We start from the raw sequence: 17,793 nt of genomic DNA, 5'->3' as shown, positions 1-17,793 counted from the left end.
TTCGTGTGTCTCGAAGGCCGCCTTGGAGAATGCTTACCCGAAGATCGGAGGCTGAATGTCCTTGACTGCTGAAGTGTTCCCCGACTGGGAGGGAACACTCCTGCCTGGCGATTGTTGCGCGGTGTCCGTTCATCCGTTGTCGCAGTGTCTGCATGGTCTCGCCGATGTACCATGCTCCGGGGCATCCTTTCCTGCAACGTATGAGGTAGACAACGTTGGCCGAGTCACATGAGTATGTACCATGTACCTGGTGGGTGGTGTCCTCACGTGTGATGATGGTATCTGTGTTGATGATCTGGCATGTCTTGCAGAGGTTGCCGTGGCAGGGTTGTGTGGTGTCGTGGTCGCTGTTCTCCTGAAAGCTGGGTAATTTGCTGCGAACGATGGTCAGTTTGAGGTTAGACGGCTCTTTGAAAGCGAGTAGTGGAGGCGTGGGGATGGCCTTAGCGAGGTGTTCGTCATCATCGATGACATGTTGAAGGCTGCGAAGAACATGGCGTAGTTTCTCCGCTCCGGGGAAGTAATGTACGACGAAGGGTACTCCGTTGGTTGTGTCCCGTGTTTGCCTTCTGAGGAGGTCTATGTGATTTTTTGCTGTGGCCCATCGGAACTGTCGATCGATGAGTCGAGCATCATATCCCATTCTTACGAGGGCGTCTTTTAGCGTCTGTAGGTGTCCATCGCGTTCCTCCTCGTCTGAGCGGATCCTGTGTATTCGCAGGGCTTGTCCATAGGGGATGGCTTCTTTAACATGGTTAGGGTCGAAGCTGGAGAAGTGGAGCATCCTGAGGTTGTCCGTGGGCTTGCGGTAGAGTAAAGTACTGAGGTGTCCGTCTTTGATGGAGATTCGTGTGTCCAAGAATGAAACCGATTCTGAGGAGTAGTCCATGGTGAGTTTGATGGTGGGATGGAACTTGTTGATGTTATCGTGTAGTCTTTTCAGTGATTCTTCGCCATGGGTCCATAGGAAGAAAATGTCATCGATGTATAGCATTGGTTGAAGGTCCTGTGCAGCGAAGAAGTCTTGCTCGAACTTGTGCATGAAGATATTGGCGTATTTGGGTGCAAATTTGGTCCCCATGGCTGCTCCGTGTGTTTGGGTAAAGAACTGGTTGTCGAAGGTGAAGACATTGTGGTCAAGGATGAAGCGGATAAGTTGTAGGATGGCATCTGGAGATTGGCTGTTGTTGGTGTTGAGTACTGAGGCTGTTGCAGCGATGCCGTCATCGTGGGGGATACTGGTGTAGAGTGCCGAGACGTCCATTGTGGCGAGGAGTGTTCCTGGTTCAACTGGTCCATGGGTGCTGAGTATCTGTAAGAAATCTGTAGTGTCACGACAGAAGCTGGGGGTTCCCTGTACGATGGGTTTCAGGATGCCCTCGACGTATCCAGAGAGGTTCTCACACAGGGTTCCGTTGCCTGATACGATAGGACGTCCGGGTGTGTTGGCTTTGTGTATCTTTGGGAGGCAGTAGAAGTCTCCCACGCGGGGAGTACGTGGGATGAGTGCGCGTAGGATGCTTTGAAGTTCTGGATCAAAGGGCTTGATCAGTCTGTTGAGTTGGTGGGTGTGTTCTTTGGTCGGATCTGCGGGTAACTGTCTGTAGTGTTCCTGGTTGTCCAGTTGTCGGTATGCTTCTTTGCAATAGTCCGTTCTATTCTGTATGACGATGGCTCCTCCTTTGTCTACTGGTTTGATGACGATGTTGCGGTTGGTCTTGAGAGCGTGGATGGCATTGCGTTGTGCTCGGGTGATATTCTGGACTGTCTTGTGAGTGCGGCTGATGAATCTGACGTTGATGCATCTCCTGACAGCTTGAGCATACATGTCAAGCTTAGGGCAGCGACCCTCCGGAGGGGTCCAATTTGACTCTTTCTTCTTCGGTTGCTGCACTGCAGATCCCTCTGTCTGCTGTTCCGGATCATTGGTTGTCTCATTGGATTCGCTGCTGACATCTTGGGATTTGTGGAAAAATTCCCGGAGCCTCATTCTCCTGATGAATTCCTCTGTGTCTGCCGTGAGACTGTTGAGGTCCATTTTGGTGGTGAGGCAGAAATTGAGCCCTCCGCTGAGAACTTAAATTTCGTCTGGTTGAAGGGTGTGGTCGGACAAGTTGACGATGGACCTCCCTGTGGTTTCAACCGTGGTACCGGGGGAGGCTTGGTTGCTGCTGGTGGTGATGCTGAGTTCCTCAAGCTTCCTTTTCTTGGTGTGCATGTAGGCAGTTTAGTTCAGTTGCCTTGTCTGTTTGGCAGTGTCTCGTAGCTGGTCTGCTGTGTCCTGAGCACAGGCTGAGAACATGGACACTATCTCGGTTTCGAGGTTGCGGCATCTGCTGTAGAGCTGGTGTACGAGATGGTTGAGGAGTGTGCGAGAGGTACGATGGCAGAGTCTCTCAGCATAGTCTGTGTTGTAGGTCGACTTGAGTGGGTTCATGATATGTAGTCCTTTTGGGATCTTGTCTGCTTTCTTGCATCTCTGTAGAAACTTGATGTCTGTGTTGATATGCGCGATCTTCTTGGAGATCCTCTCCACTTTGAGCTGGCAGTTTGTGTTGTCGATAGTAGCCATGGTGTGGACATGCCTGTGTTCGACTGGGGTGGACAAATGTAAGAAGTCACACAACACCAGATTATAGTCCAACAGTTTTATTTGAAATCACAAGCTTTCTGAGCGCTGCTCCTTCATCAGGTGAAGTGGAGAGATGCATAAAGACACAGCTTATATAGTCAGAGAATAATGCCAGATGATTACAGGTAATCTTTCTAACTGCCAGTTATCACACATTGGCAGAGAAATAATCACAGCAATCAAAGGTGTGAATGGTATCCAAACAGGTCAGTCAGGAAAACATTACATCAAAGAACAATGAGGTGGGGTCACAAGGGGTCAAATGTTGCAGATGCTGGGGTCTGTATGAAAAACAAAAAACAAAAAAACTTTTTTTTGCTGGAAATCACTGCAGGTCCAGCCGCATCTGTGTAGAGAGAACAAGCCAATGACGACTCGAGTCTGGATGACCCTATGTCAGGTGGGGTTACATGTAGCGTGACATGAGCCCAAGATCCCGGTTGAGGCCGTCCTCACGAGTGCGGAACTTGGCTATCAGTTTCTGCTCTACGATTTTGCGTTTCGTGTGTCTCGAAGGCCGCCTTGGAGAATGCTTACCCAAAGATCGGAGGCTGAATGTCCTTGACTGCTGAAGAGTTCCCCGACTGGGAGGGAACACTCCTGCCTGGCGATTGTTGCGTGGTGTCCGTTCATCCGTTGTCGCAGTGTCTGCATGGTCTCGCCGATGTACCATGCTCCGGGGCATCCTTTCCTGCAACGTATGAGGTAGACAACGTTGGCCGAGTCACATGAGTATGTACCATGTATGTGGTGGGTGGTGTCCTCACGTGTGATGATGGTATCTGTGTTGATGATCTGGCATGTCTTGCAGAGGTTGCCGTGGCAGTGTTGTGTGGTGTCGTGGTCGCTGTTCTCCTGAAAGCTGGGTAATTTGCTGCGAACGATGGTCTGTTTGAGGTTAGGCGGCTCTTTGAAGGTGAGTAGTGGAGGCGTGGGGATGGCCTTAGCGAGGTGTTCGTCGTCATCGATGACATGTTGAAGGTTGCGAAGAACATGGCGTAGTTTCTCCGCTCCGGGGAAATACTGGACGAAGAAGGGTACTCCGTTGGTTGTGTCCCGTGTTTGTCTTCTGAGGAGGTCTATGTGATTTTTTGCTGTGGCCCGTCGGAACTGTCGATCGACGAGTCAAGCATCATATCCCATTCTTACAAGGGCGTCTTTCAACGTCTGTAGGTGTCCATTGCATTCCTCCTTGTCTGAGCACATCCTGTGTATTCGCAGGGCTTGTCCATAGGGGATGGCTTCTTTATCGTGGTTAGGGTGGAAGCTGGAGAAGTGGAGCATCCTGAGGTTGTCCGTGGGCTTGCGGTCTATTGAAGTACTGAGGTGTCTGTCTTTGATGGAGATTCGTGTGTCCAAGAATGAAATGATTCTGAGGAGTAGTCCATGGTGAGTTTGATGGTAGGATGGAACTTGTTGATGTTATCGTGTAGTCAAGTTCCGCACTCATGAGGACAGCCTCAACCGGGATCTTAGGTTCATGTCACACTACATGTAACCCCACCTGACGTAGGATCATCCAGACTCGAGTCATCATTGGCTTGTTCTCTCTACACAGATGCGGCCGGACCTGCTGTGATTTCCAGCAAAAAAAATGTTTTTTTTTCTGATTTTCATACAGACCCCAGCATCTGCAACATTTGACCCCTTGTGACCCCACCTCGTTGTTTTTTGATGTAATATTTTCCTGACTGACCTGATTGGACACCATTCACACCTTTGATTGCTGTGATTATCTCTCTGCCGAGGTGTGATAAATGGCAGTTAGAAAGATTACCTGTAATCATCTGGCATTATTCTCTGACTATATAAGCTGTGTCTTTATGCATCTCTCCACTTCACCTGACAAAGGAGCAGCACTCAGAAAACTTGTGATTTCAAATAAAACTGTTGGACTATAACCTGGTGTTGTGTGACTTCTTAATTTTTCTACACGTTAGGCAATTTCTCCCACTAGCATCCTGGCATAAATAGTGTGGACTGAATGATTACATGGCCAATTATATTTGAATGATGCAGTTATTTTAAGGCAATATTCCAGTAGCATTACACATCCCATCTAATTGTGCCTAAATATATATAGAATGAAACTTATCAGTTAGGCTGTTTTTAATGAATAATTAGAAATTTATTTGAAGTCTTGTGGATGTGACTATTTTAATATTCAACAGCAAAAGTGGCAATTCATTCTCAGTCTTCCCGCCAAAATACAGGTTCAGCACTGCAAATGCAAAGCCAGATATGAATAAAAAATAGGCATCTTGAAAAGCCCAACATCAGTATTCCTTCCAAATTAGGTCTGGTTTCCTTTGAGATTTAGGTCTGGACTTCTCCTGGATTGGAACAGGTTTCCTCCTGGATTGGGTCTGGCTTCCTCCTGGATTGGGTCTGGTTTACTCCTGGATTGGGTCAGGTTTGCTACTGGATTGGGTCTGGATTGGGTCAGGTTTGCTCCTGGATTGGGTCTGGTTTCCTCCTGGATTGGGTCAGGTTTCCTCCTGGATTGGGTCGGGTTCCTCATGGATTGGGTCTGGTTTCCTCCTGGATTGGGTCTGGTTTCCTCATGGATTGGGTCTGGATTTCTCCTGGATTGGATCAGTTTTCCTCCTGGATTGGGTCTGGTTTCCTCCTGGATTGGATCAGGTTTCCTCCTGGATTGGGTCTGGTTTCCTCCTGGATTGGATCTGGTTTCCTCCTGGATTGGGTCTGGTTTCATCCTGGATTGGGTCAGGTTTCCTCCTGGATTGGGTCTGGTTTCCTCCTGGATTGGGTCTGGTTTGCTCCTGGATTGGGTCTGGTTTCCTCCTGGATTGGGTCTGGTTTCCTCCTGGATTGGGTCTGGATTCCTCCTGGATTGGGTCTGGTTTCCTCCTGGATTGGGTCAGGTTTCCTCCTGGATTGGGTCTGGTTACCTACTGGATTGGGTCTGGTTTCCTTCTGGATTGGGTCTGGTTTCCTCCTGGATTGGGTCTGGATTCCTCCTGGATTGGGTCTGGTTTCCTCCTGGATTGGATCAGGTTTCTTCCTGGATTGGGTCTCATTTCCTCCTGGATTGGGACTGATTTCCTACTGGATTGGGTCTGGTTTCCTTCTGGATTGGGTCTGGTTTCCTCCTGGATTGGGTCTGGTTTCCTCCTGGATTGGGTTAGGTTTCCTCCTGGATTGGGTCTGGTTTCCTCATGGATTGGGTCTGGTTTCCTCATGGATTGGGTCTGGTTTCCTCCTGGATTGGGTCTGGTTTCCTCCTGGATTGGGACAGGTTTCTTCCTGGATTGGGTCTGGTTTCCTCCTGGATTGTGTCTGGTTTCCTCCTGGATTGGATCTGGTTTCCTCCTGGATTGGGTCTGGTTTCCTCCTGGATTGGGTCAGGTTTCCTCCTGGATTGGGTCTGGTTTCTTCCTGGATTGGGTCTGGTTTCCTCATGGATTGGGTCTGGTTTCCTCCTGGATTGGGTCTGGTTTCCTTCTGGATTGGGTCTGGTTTCCTCCTTGATTGGGTCTGGTTTCCTCCTGGATTGGGCCTGGTTTCCTCCTGGATTGGGTCTGGTTTCCTCCTGGAATGGATCAGGTTTGCTCCTGGATTGGGTCTGGTTTCCTCCTGGATTGGGTCTGGTTTCCTCCTGGATTGGATCAGGTTTCTTCCTGGATTGGGTAAGGCTTCCTCCTGGATTGGGTCAGGTTTCCTCCTGGATTGGGTCTGGTTTCCTCCTGGATTGGGTCTGGTTTCCTCCTGGATTGGTTCAGGTTTCCTCCTGGATTGGGTTTGGTTTCCTCATGGATTGGGTCTGCTTTCCTCATGGATTGGGTCTGGTTTCCTCCTGGATTGGGCCTGGTTTCCTCCTGGATTGGGTCTGGTTTCCACCTGGGTTGGGACTGGTTTCCTCCTGGATTGGGTCTGGTTACCTCCTGGATTGGGACTGGATTTCTCCTGGATTGGATCAGGTTTCCTCCTGGATTGGATCTGGTTTCTTCCTGGATTGGGTCTGGTTTCCTCCTGGATTGGGTCTGGTTTCCTCCTGGATTGGGTCTGGTTTCCTCATGGATTGGGTCTGGATTTCTCATAGATTGGATCAGGTTTCCTCCTGGATTGGGTCTGGTTTCCTCCTGGATTGAATCAGGATTCCTCCTGGATTGGGTCTGGTTTCCTCCTGGATTGGACCTGGTTTCCTCCTGGATTGGGTCACGTTTCCTCCTGGATTGGTTCTGGTTTCCTCATGGATTGGGTCTGGTTTCCTCCTGGATTGGGTCTGGTTTCTTCCTGGATTGGGTCTGGTTTCCTCCTGGATTGTGTCTGGTTTCCTCCTGGATTGGGTCTGGTTCCTCATGGATTGGGTCAGGTTTGCTCCTGGATTGGGTCTGGTTTCCTCCTGGTTTGGGTCTAGAGTCCTCCTGGATTGGATCTGGTTTCCTCCTGGATTGGGTCTGGATTCCTCCTGGATTGGGTCTGGTTTCCTCCTGGATTGGGTCTGGTTCCCTCCTGGATTGGGTCTGGTTTGCTCCTGGATTGGGTCTGGATTCCTCCTGGATTGGATCTGCTTTCCTCCTGGATTGGGTCTGGTTTCCTCCTGGATTGCGACTGGTGTCCTCCTGGATTGGGTCTGGATTCCTCCTGGATTGGGTCTGGTTTACTCCTGGATTGGGTCTGGTTTCCTCCTGGATTGTGTATGGTTTCCTCCTGGATTGGGTCTGGTTTCCTACTGGATTGGGTCTGGTTTCCTCCTGGATTGGGTCTGGTTTCCTCATGGATTGGGTCTGGTTTCCTCCTGGATTGGGTCTGGTTTCCTCATGGATTGGGTCTGGTTTCCTCATGGATTGGGTCTGATTTCCTCCTGGATTGGGCCTGGTTTCCTCCTGGAATGGGTCAGGTTTCCACCTGGATTGGGTTTGGTTTCCTCCTGGATTGGGCTGGTTTCCTCATGGATTGGGTCTGGTTTCCTCCTGGATTGGATCTGGTTTCCTCCTGGATTTGGTCTGGTTTCCTCATGGATTGGGTCTGGTTTCCTCCTGGATTGGGTCTGGTTTCCTTCTGGATTGGGTCTGGTTTCCTCCTGGATTGGGTCTGGTTTCCTCCTGGATTGGATCAGCTTTGCTCCTGGATTGGGTCGGGATTCCTCCAGGTTTGGGTCTGGTTTCCTCCTGGATTGGGTCTGGATTCCTCCGGGATTGGGTCTGGCTTCCTCCTGGATTGGGTCAGGTTTCCTTCTGGATTGGGACTTGTTTCCACCTGGATTGGGTCTGGTTTCCTCCTGGATTGGGACAGGTTTCCTCCTGGATTGGGTCTGGTTTCCTCATGGATTGTGTCTGGTTTGCTCATGGATTGGGTCTGGTTTCCTCCTGGATTGGGTCTGGTTTCCTCCTGGATTGGGCCTGGTTTCCTCCTGGATTGTGTCTGGTTTCCTCCTGGATTGGGTCTGGTTTCCTCCTGGATTGGGACTGATTTCCTCCTGGATTGGGTCTGGTTTCCTCCTGGATTGGGTCTGGTTTCCTCATGGATTGGGTCTGGTTTCCTCCTGGATTGGATCTGTTTTCCTCCTGGATTGGGTCTGGTTTCCTCCTGGATTGGGTCTGGTTTCCTTCTGGATTGGGTCTGGTTTCCTCCTGGATTGGGTCTGGTTTCCTCCAGGATTGGGTCTGGTTTCCTCCTGGATTGGGTCTGGTTTCCTCCTGGATTGGGTCTGGTTTCCTCCTGGATTGGGACAGGTTTCCTCCTGGATTGGATCAGGTTTCCTCCTGGATTGGATCAGGTTTCCTCCTGGATTGGCTCAGCCGTCGTCTTGGATTGGGTCAGGTTTCCTCCTGGATTGGGTCTGGTTTCCTCCTGGATTGGGTCAGGTTTCCTCCTGGATTGGCTCAGCCGTCGTCTTGGATTGGGTCAGGTTTCTTCCTGGATTTGGTCTGGTTTCATCCTGGATTGGGTCTGGTTTCCTCCTGGATTGGGTCTGGTTTCCTCCAGGATGGGGTCTGGTGTCCTCCTGGATTGGGTCAGGTTTCCTCCTGGATTGGGTTAGGTATCCTCCTGGATTGGGTCTGGCTTCCTCATGGATTGGGTCTGGTTTCCTCATGGATTGGTTCTGGTTTCCTCCTGGATTGGGCCTGGTTTCCTCCTGGATTGGGTCTGGTTTCCTCCTGGATTGGTTCAGGTTTCCTCCTGGATTGGGTCTGGTTTCCTCATGGATTGGGTCTGCTTTCCTCATGGATTGGGTCTGGTTTCCTCCTGGATTGGGCCTGGTTTCCTCCTGGATTGGGTCTGGTTTCCACCTGGGTTGGGACTGGTTTCCTCCTGGATTGGGTCTGGTTACCTCCTGGATTGGGACTGGATTTCTCCTGGATTGGATCAGGTTTCCTCCTGGATTGGATCTGGTTTCTTCCTGGATTGGGTCTGGTTTCCTCCTGGATTGGGTCTGGTTTCCTCCTGGATTGGGTCTGGTTTCCTCATGGATTGGGTCTGGATTTCTCATAGATTGGATCAGGTTTCCTCCTGGATTGGGTCTGGTTTCCTCCTGGATTGAATCAGGATTCCTCCTGGATTGGGTCTGGTTTCCTCCTGGATTGGACCTGGTTTCCTCCTGGATTGGGTCACGTTTCCTCCTGGATTGGTTCTGGTTTCCTCATGGATTGGGTCTGGTTTCCTCCTGGATTGGGTCTGGTTTCTTCCTGGATTGGGTCTGGTTTCCTCCTGGATTGTGTCTGGTTTCCTCCTGGATTGGGTCTGGTTCCTCATGGATTGGGTCAGGTTTGCTCCTGGATTGGGTCTGGTTTCCTCCTGGTTTGGGTCTAGAGTCCTCCTGGATTGGATCTGGTTTCCTCCTGGATTGGGTCTGGATTCCTCCTGGATTGGGTCTGGTTTCCTCCTGGATTGGGTCTGGTTCCCTCCTGGATTGGGTCTGGTTTGCTCCTGGATTGGGTCTGGATTCCTCCTGGATTGGATCTGCTTTCCTCCTGGATTGGGTCTGGTTTCCTCCTGGATTGCGTCTGGTGTCCTCCTGGATTGGGTCTGGATTCCTCCTGGATTGGGTCTGGTTTACTCCTGGATTGGGTCTGGTTTCCTCCTGGATTGTGTATGGTTTCCTCCTGGATTGGGTCTGGTTTCCTACTGGATTGGGTCTGGTTTCCTCCTGGATTGGGTCTGGTTTCCTCATGGATTGGGTCTGGTTTCCTCCTGGATTGGGTCTGGTTTCCTCATGGATTGGGTCTGGTTTCCTCATGGATTGGGTCTGATTTCCTCCTGGATTGGGCCTGGTTTCCTCCTGGAATGGGTCAGGTTTCCACCTGGATTGGGTTTGGTTTCCTCCTGGATTGGGCTGGTTTCCTCATGGATTGGGTCTGGTTTCCTCCTGGATTGGATCTGGTTTCCTCCTGGATTTGGTCTGGTTTCCTCATGGATTGGGTCTGGTTTCCTCCTGGATTGGGTCTGGTTTCCTTCTGGATTGGGTCTGGTTTCCTCCTGGATTGGGTCTGGTTTCCTCCTGGATTGGATCAGCTTTGCTCCTGGATTGGGTCGGGATTCCTCCAGGTTTGGGTCTGGTTTCCTCCTGGATTGGGTCTGGATTCCTCCGGGATTGGGTCTGGCTTCCTCCTGGATTGGGTCAGGTTTCATTCTGGATTGGGACTTGTTTCCACCTGGATTGGGTCTGGTTTCCTCCTGGATTGGGACAGGTTTCCTCCTGGATTGGGTCTGGTTTCCTCATGGATTGGGTCTGGTTTGCTCATGGATTGGGTCTGGTTTCCTCCTGGATTGGGTCTGGTTTCCTCCTGGATTGGGCCTGGTTTCCTCCTGGATTGTGTCTGGTTTCCTCCTGGATTGTGTCTGGTTTCCTCCTGGATTGGGACTGATTTCCTCCTGGATTGGGTCTGGTTTCCTCCTGGATTGGGTCTGGTTTCCTCATGGATTGGGTCTGGTTTCCTCCTGGATTGGATCTGTTTTCCTCCTGGATTGGGTCTGGTTTCCTCCTGGATTGGGTCTGGTTTCCTTCTGGATTGGGTCTGGTTTCCTCCTGGATTGGGTCTGGTTTCCTCCAGGATTGGGTCTGGTTTCCTCCTGGATTGGGTCTGGTTTCCTCCTGGATTGGGTCTGGTTTCCTCCTGGATTGGGACAGGTTTCCTCCTGGATTGGATCAGGTTTCCTCCTGGATTGGATCAGGTTTCCTCCTGGATTGGCTCAGCCGTCGTCTTGGATTGGGTCAGGTTTCCTCCTGGATTGGGTCTGGTTTCCTCCTGGATTGGGTCAGGTTTCCTCCTGGATTGGCTCAGCTGTCGTCTTGGATTGGGTCAGGTTTCTTCCTGGATTTGGTCTGGTTTCATCCTGGATTGGGTCTGGTTTCCTCCTGGATTGGGTCTGGTTTCCTCCAGGATGGGGTCTGGTTTCCTCCTGGATTGGGTCAGGTTTCCTCCTGGATTGGGTTAGGTATCCTCCTGGATTGGGTCTGGTTTCCTCATGGATTGGGTCTGGTTTCCTCATGGATTGGTTCTGGTTTCCTCCTGGATTGGGCCTGGTTTCCTCCTGGATTGGGTCTGGTTTCCTCCTGGATTGGGTCTGGTTTCCTACTGGATTGGGTCAGGTTTCTTCCTGGATTGGGTCTGGTTTGCTCCTGGATTGGGTCTGGTTTCCTCCTGGATTGCATCTGGTTTCCTCCTGGATTGGGTCTGGTTTCCTCATGGATTGGGTGAGGTTTCCTCCTGGATTGGGTCTGGTTTCTTCCTGGATTGGGTCTGGTTTCCTCCTGGATTGGGCCTGGTTTCCTCCTGGATTGGGTCTGGTTTCCTCCTGGATTGGGTCTAGTTTCCTCCTGGATTGGGCAGGTTTCCTCATGGATTGGGTCTGGTTTCCTCCTGGATTGGATCTGGTTTCCTCCTGGATTTGGTCTGGTTTCCTCATGGATTGGGACTGGTTTCCTTCTGGATTGGGTCCGGTTTCCTCCTGGATTGGGTCTGGATTCCTCCTGGATTGGGTCTGGTTTCCTCCTGGATTGGGTCAGGTTTCCTCCTGGATTGAGTCTGGTTTCTTCCTGGATTGGGTCTGGTTTCCTCATGGATTGGGTCTGGTTTCCTCCTGGATTGGGTCTGGTTTCCTTCTGGATTGGGTCTGGTTTCCTCCATGATTGGGTCTGGTTTCCTCCTGGATTGGGCCTGGTTTCCTCCTGGATTGGGTCTGGTTTCCTCCTGGAATGGATCAGGTTTGCTCCTGGATTGGGTCTGGTTTCCTCCTGGATTGGGTCTGGTTTCCTCCTGGATTGGATCAGGTTTCTTCCTGAATTGGGTAAGGCTTCCTCCTGGATTGGGTCAGGTTTCCTCCTGGATTGGGTCTGGTTTCCTCCTGGATTGGGTCTGGTTTCTTCCTGGATTGGTTCAGGTTTCCTCCTGGATTGGGTCTGGTTTCCTCATGGATTGGGTCTGCTTTCCTCATGGATTGGGTCTGGTTTCCTCCTGGATTGGGCCTGGTTTCCTCCTGGATTGGGTCTGGTTTCCACCTGGGTTGGGAATGGTTTCGTCCTGGATTGGGTCTGGTTACCTCCTGGATTGGGACTGGATTTCTCCTGGATTGGATCAGATTTCCTCCTGGATTGGATCTGGTTTCTTCCTGGATTGGGTCTGGTTTCCTCCTGGATTGGGTCTGGTTTCCTCCTGGATTGGGTCTGGTTTCCTCATGGATTGGGTCTGGATTTCTCATAGATTGGATCAGGTTTCCTCCTGGATTGGGTCTGGTTTCCTCCTGGATTGAATCAGGATTCCTCCTGGATTGGGTCTGGTTTCCTCCTGGATTGGACCTGGTTTCCTCCTGGATTGGGTCACGTTTCCTCCTGGATTGGTTCTGGTTTCCTCATGGATTGGGTCTGGTTTCCTCCTGGATTGGGTCTGGTTTCTTCCTGGATTGGGTCTGGTTTCCTCCTGGATTGTGTCTGGTTTCCTCCTGGATTGGGTCTGGTTCCTCATGGATTGGGTCAGGTTTGCTCCTTGATTGGGTCTGGTTTCCTCCTGGTTTGGGTCTAGAGTCCTCCTGGATTGGATCTGGTTTCCTCCTGGATTGGGTCTGGATTCCTCCTGGATTGGGTCTGGTTTCCTCCTGGATTGGGTCTGGTTCCCTCCTGGATTGGGTCTGGTTTGCTCCTGGATTGGGTCTGGATTCCTCCTGGATTGGATCTGCTTTCCTCCTGGATTGGGTCTGGTTTCCTCCTGGATTGCGTCTGGTGTCCTCCTGGATTGGGTCTGGATTCCCCCTGGATTGGGTCTGGTTTACTCCTGGATTGGGTCTGGTTTCCTCCTGGATTGTGTGTGGTTTCCTCCTGGATTGGGTCTGGTTTCCTACTGGATTGGGTCTGGTTTCCTCCTGGATTGGGTCTGGTTTCCTCATGGATTGGGTCTGGTTTCCTCCTGGATTGGGTCTGGTTTCCTCATGGATTGGGTCTGGTTTCCTCATGGATTGGGTCTGATTTCCTCCTGGATTGGGCCTGGTTTCCTCCTGGAATGGGTCAGGTTTCCACCTGGATTGGGTTTGGTTTCCTCCTGGATTGGGCTGGTTTCCTCATGGATTGGGTCTGGTTTCCTCCTGGATTGGATCTGGTTTCCTCCTGGATTTGGTCTGGTTTCCTCATGGATTGGGTCTGGTTTCCTCCTGGATTGGGTCTGGTTTCCTTCTGGATTGGGTCTGGTTTCCTCCTGGATTGGGTCTGGTTTCCTCCTGGATTGGATCAGCTTTGCTCCTGGATTGGGTCGGGATTCCTCCAGGTTTGTGTCTGGTTTCCTCCTGGATTGGGTCTGGATTCCTCCGGGATTGGGTCTGGCTTCCTCCTGGATTGGGTCAGGTTTCCTTCTGGATTGGGACTTGTTTCCACCTGGATTGGGTCTGTTTTCCTCCTGGATTGGGACAGGTTTCCTCCTGGATTGGGTCTGGTTTCCTCATGGATTGGGTCTGGTTTGCTCATGGATTGGGTCTGGTTTCCTCCTGGATTGGGTCTGGTTTCCTCCTGGATTGGGCCTGGTTTCCTCCTGGATTGTGTCTGGTTTCCTCCTGGATTGTGTCTGGTTTCCTCCTGGATTGGGACTGGTTTCCTCCTGGATTGGGTCTGGTTTCCTCCTGGATTGGGTCTGGTTTCCTCATGGATTGGGTCTGGTTTCCTCCTGGATTGGATCTGTTTTCCTCCTGGATTGGGTCTGGTTTCCTCCTGGATTGGGTCTGGTTTCCTTCTGGATTGGGTCTGGTTTCCTCCTGGATTGGGTCTGGTTTCCTCCAGGATTGGGTCTGGTTTCCTCCTGGATTGGGTCTGGTTTCCTCCTGGATTGGGTCCGGTTTCCTCCTGGATTGGGACAGGTTTCCTCCTGGATTGGATCAGGTTTCCTCCTGGATTGGATCAGGTTTCCTCCTGGATTGGCTCAGCCGTCGTCTTGGATTGGGTCAGGTTTCCTCCTGGATTGGGTCTGGTTTCCTCCTGGATTGGGTCAGGTTTCCTCCTGGATTGGCTCAGCCGTCGTCTTGGATTGGGTCAGGTTTCATCCTGGATTTGGTCTGGTTTCATCCTGGATTGGGTCTGGTTTCCTCCTGGATTGGGTCTGGTTTCCTCCAGGATGGGGTCTGGTTTCCTCCTGGATTGGGTCAGGTTTCCTCCTGGATTGGGTTGGTATCCTCCTGGATTGGGTCTGGTTTCCTCATGGATTGGGTCTGGTTTCCTCATGGATTGGTTCTGGTTTCCTCCTGGATTGGGCCTGGTTTCCTCCTGGATTGGGTCTGGATTCCTCCTGGATTGGGTCTGGTTTCCTCCTGGATTGGGTCAGGTTTCTTCCTGGATTGGGTCTGGTTTCCTCCTGGATTGGGTCTGGTTTCCTCCTGGATTGCATCTGGTTTCCTCCTGGATTGGGTCTGGTTTCCTCATGGATTGGGTGAGGTTTCCTCCTGGATTGGGTCTGGTTTCTACCTGGATTGGGTCTGGTTTCCTCCTGGATTGGGCCTGGTTTCCTCCTGGATTGGGTCTGGTTTCCTCCTGGATTGGGTCTAGTTTCCTCCTGGATTGGGCTGGTTTCCTCATGGATTGGGTCTGGTTTCCTCCTGGATTGGATCTGGTTTCCTCCTGGATTTGGTCTGGTTTCCTCATGGATTGGGACTGGTTTCCTCCTGGATTCGGTCTGGTTTCCTTCTGGATTGGGTCCGGTTTCCTCCTGGATTGGGTCTGGTTTATTCCTGGATTGGATCAGCTTTGCTCCTGGATTGGGTCGGGATTCCTCCAGGTTTGGGTCTGGTTTCCTCCTGGATTGGGTCTGGTTTCCTCCTGGAGTGGGTCTGGCTTCCTCCTGGATTGGGTCAGGTTTCCTTCTGGATTGGGTCTTGTTTCCTCCTGGATTGGGTCTGGTTTCCTCCTGGTTTGGCTCAGGTTTCCTCCTGGATTGGGTCTGGTTTCCTCATGGATTGGGTCTGGTTTCCTCATGGATTGGGTCTGGTTTCCTCCTGGATTGGGCCTGGTTTCCTCCTGGATTGGGACTGGTTTCCTCCTGGATTGGGTCTGGATTCCTCCTGGATTGGGTCTGGTTTCCTCCTGGATTGGGCCTGGTTTCCTCCTGGATTGTGTCTGGTTTCCTCCTGGATTGGGTCTGGTTCCCTCCTGGATTGGGTCTGGTTTCCTCATGGATTGGGTCTGGTTTCCTCCTGGATTGGATCTGGTTTCCTCCTGGATTAGGTCAGGTTTCCTCATGGATTGAGTCTGGCTTCCTCATGGATTGGGTGTTGTTTCCTCCTGGATTGGGTCTGGTTTCCTCCTGGATTGAGTCTGGTTTCCTCCTGGATTGGGTCTGGTTTCCTCCTGGATTGGGTCTGGTTTCCTCCTGGATTGGGTCAGGTTTCCTCCTGGAATGGATCAGGTTTCCTCCTGGATTGGATCAGGTTTCCTCCTGGATTGGCTCAGCCATCGTCTTGGATTGGGTCAGGTTTCCTCCTGGATTGGGTCTGGTTTCCTCCTGGATTGGGTCAGGCTTCCTCCTGGATTGGATCAGGTTTCCTCCTGGGTTGGATCAGGTGTCCTCCTGGATTGGCTCAGCCGTCGTCTTGGATTGGGTCAGGTTTCTTCCTGGATTTGGTCTGGTTTCATCCTAGATTGGGTCTGGTTTCCTCCTGGATTGGGTCTGGTTTCCTCCAGGATGGGGTCTGGTTTCCTCCTGGATTGGGTCTCGTTTCCTCCTGGATTGGGTTAGGTTTCCTCCTGGATTGGGTCTGGTTTCCTCATGGATTGGGTCTGGTTTCCTCATGGATTTGGTCTGGTTTCCTCCTGGATTGGGCCTGGTTTCCTCCTGGATTGGGTATGGTTTCCTCCTGGATTGGGTCTGGTTTCCTCCTGGATTGGGTCAGGTTTCTTACTGGATTGGGTCTGGTTTCCTCCTGGATTGGGTCTGGTTTCCTCCTGGATTGGATCTGGTTTCCTCCTGGATTGGGTCTGGTTTCCTCCTGGATTGGGTCAGGTTTCCTCCTGGATTGGGTCTGGTTTCTTCCTGGATTGGGTCTGCTTTCCTCATGGATTGGGTCTGGCTTCCTCCTGGATTGGGTCTGGTTTCCTTCTGGATTGGGTCTGGTTTCCTCCTGGATTGGGTCTGGTTTCCTCCTGGATTGGGCCTGGTTTCCTCCTGGATTGGGTCTGGTTTCCTCCTGGATTGAATCAGGTTTGCTCCTGGATTGGGTCTGGTTTCCTCCTGGATTGGGACTGGTTTCCTCCTGGATTGGATCAGGTTTCCTCCTGGATTGGGTAAGGCTTCCTCCTGGATTGGGTCAGGTTTCCTCATGGATTGGGTCTGGTTTCCTCCTGGATTGGGTCTGGTTTCCTCCTGGTTTGGTTCAGGTTTCCTCCTGGATTGGGTCTGGTTTCCTCATGGATTGTGTCTGCATTCCTCATGGATTGGGTCTGGTTTCCTCCTGGATTGGGCCTGGTTTCCTCCTGGATTGGGTCTGGTTTCCTCCTGGATTGGGTCTGGTTTCCTCCTGGATTGGGTCTGGTTTCCTCATGGATTGTGTCTGGATTTCTCCTAGATTGGATCAGGTTTCCTCCTGGATTGGGTCTGGTTTCCTCCTGGATTGGATCAGGTTTCCTCCTGGATTGGGTCTGGTTTCCTCCTGGATTGGATCTGGTTTCCTCCTGGATTGGGTCAGGTTTCCTCCTGGATTGGGTCTGGTTTCCTCCTGGATTGGGTCTGGTTTCCTCCTGGATTGTGTCTGGTATCCTCCTGGATTGGGTCTGGTTTCCTCCTGGATTGGGTCTGGTTTCCTCCTGGATTGGGTCTGGTTCCTCATGGATTGGGTTAGGTTTGCTCCTGGATTGGGTCTGGTTTCCTCCTGGATTGGGACTGGTTTCCTCCTGGATTGGGTCTAGAGTCCTGGATTGGATCTGGTTTCCTCCTGGATTGGGTCTGGTTTCCTCCTGGATTGGGTCTGGATTCCTCCTGGATTGGGTCTTGTTTCCTCCTGGATTGGGTCTGGTTTCCTCCTGGATTGGGTCTGGTTTGCTCCTGGATTGGGTCTGGATTCCTCCTGGATTGGATCTGCTTTCCTCCTGGATTGGGTCTGGTTTCCTCCTGGATTGGGTCTGGTGTCCTCCTGGATTGGGTCTGGTTTCCTCCTGGATTGGGTCTGGTTTACTCCTGGATTGGGTCTGGTTTACTCCTGGATTGGGTCTGGTTTCCTCCTGGATTGGGTATGGTTTCCTCCTGGATTTTGTCTGGTTTCCTCCTGGATTGGGTCTGGTTTCCTCCTGGATTGGGTCTGGTTTCCTCATGGATTGGTTCTGGTTTCCTCATGGATTGGGTCTGGTTTCCTCCTGGATTGGGCCTGGTTTCCTCCTGGATTGGGTCTGGTTTCCTCCTGGATTGGGTCTGGTTTCCTCCTGGATTGGGCTGGTTTCCTCATGGATTGGGTCTGGTTTCCTCCTGGATTGGATCTGGTTTCCTCCTGGATTTGGTTTGGTTTCCTCATGGATTGGGTCTGGTTTCCTCCTGGATTGAGTCTGGTTTCCTTCTGGATTGGGTCTGGTTTCCTCCTGGATTGGGTCTGGTTTCCTCCTGGATTGGATCAGCTTTGCTCCTGGATTGGGTCGGGATTCCTCCAGGTTTGGGTCTGGTTTCCTCCTGGATTGGGTCTGGTTTCCTCCTGGATTGGGTCTGGCTTCCTCCTGGATTGGGTCTGGCTTCCTCTTGGAT

General features: G+C 51.5%; 1 pseudogene; it reads right to left on the bottom strand.

The window, feature by feature from the left end:
• Positions 1-847: 847 nt before the first annotated feature.
• LOC147124840 (uncharacterized) overlaps positions 848-17,793 on the bottom strand; it is a 107,326-nt pseudogene continuing 90,380 nt past the window's right edge.

This window comes from Somniosus microcephalus, chromosome 1 (genome assembly GCF_052327205.1).
Source record: "Somniosus microcephalus isolate GS21.2 chromosome 1, FLI_Smic_1.0, whole genome shotgun sequence".
Lineage (NCBI taxonomy): Eukaryota > Metazoa > Chordata > Chondrichthyes > Squaliformes > Somniosidae > Somniosus > Somniosus microcephalus.
The sequence above is the reverse complement of the archived record's forward strand: the minus strand, read 5'-3'. Positions and strand labels throughout refer to the sequence as shown.